Source organism: Seriola lalandi, unplaced genomic scaffold, assembly GCF_002814215.2.
Source record: "Seriola lalandi dorsalis isolate HSWRI2012SDOR001 ecotype SW California unplaced genomic scaffold, Sedor1 jcf7180002054963, whole genome shotgun sequence".
Taxonomy (NCBI): domain Eukaryota; kingdom Metazoa; phylum Chordata; class Actinopteri; order Carangiformes; family Carangidae; genus Seriola; species Seriola lalandi.
In genome coordinates, this window is record NW_019525514.1 from 826272 (window position 1) to 827137 (window position 866).

The window sequence follows — 866 nt, forward strand, 5'->3', positions numbered from 1 at the left end:
GTTTTGTCGACACTGTCAGACATTTATAAAGAGGTCACAGTTAAAGCTGGTGTTGTACTGACGACATTATACTGAGAGCTATTCCCTGTTTACATACACCAGGGGTCAGAATATTAGGAACACCTCTGAATATAATGTAGTCCAGTACAACACCATCACTGACTCTGAGCTCAATGATAAAACATAGAAGTGAACATTATAGACGTCCTAACGTGGACTTGATGGAACAAGAGTTAGAGATGCTTACCTCTGAGCTGTGGTCGTTCTGTCATGTTGCCCACACAGAGAGGTTTCAGAGGGAGGGGCTTCCTCCTCTCTGTCCTCACACTGATCCATAGCAGAGCCCCCACCGTCACACCAACACAACAACCTGCTGGGAGAGCGCACACATCATTTCCCATCATGCCTCTCAGTCACATGACAAACACACAGAGCTCTGACGGGAGGAAACCCATGGAGCTTTGGAACAGCTGCTTCATCCCAATAATCAATACACTGATCTGACAGTTTCCATGTTGGTGGAAGTTTTCACTTCTGTCTGACGGACTTTGAAAAGCTCTTCAACATCTGGAACACCACTGTACTGTACTACTGTATCCGGTCAGAGCACGCAGCCAAAAGCTCCACACATCAACCATGTTACCTGAATCCACATCAGCTCCCAGAGACTTTCTACCTTCACCTGTAGGTTCTCCTGAAGTACAGGTTCAAATCCCGCCTTCACTAAATGGCCTCTACGCAGTTTACACAGACGGGACCATGGCAGCACGCGACATGACGCAGCAACAGCGGGAACGTTAAATATGAAACTAAAGTGAACAGGCCTACAGCCTGGTAGGCGTGTGGGGGAGGGGTGCTGCACTTTT

At 47.7% G+C, this 866-nt stretch overlaps 1 protein-coding gene across 1 annotated transcript in view; it reads left to right on the forward strand.

Moving 5' to 3' along the window:
• The window catches only part of matr3l1.2 (matrin 3-like 1.2), a 22318-nt gene that overhangs the window by 385 nt on the left and 21067 nt on the right, over positions 1-866 (forward strand). The window lies entirely within an intron of this gene.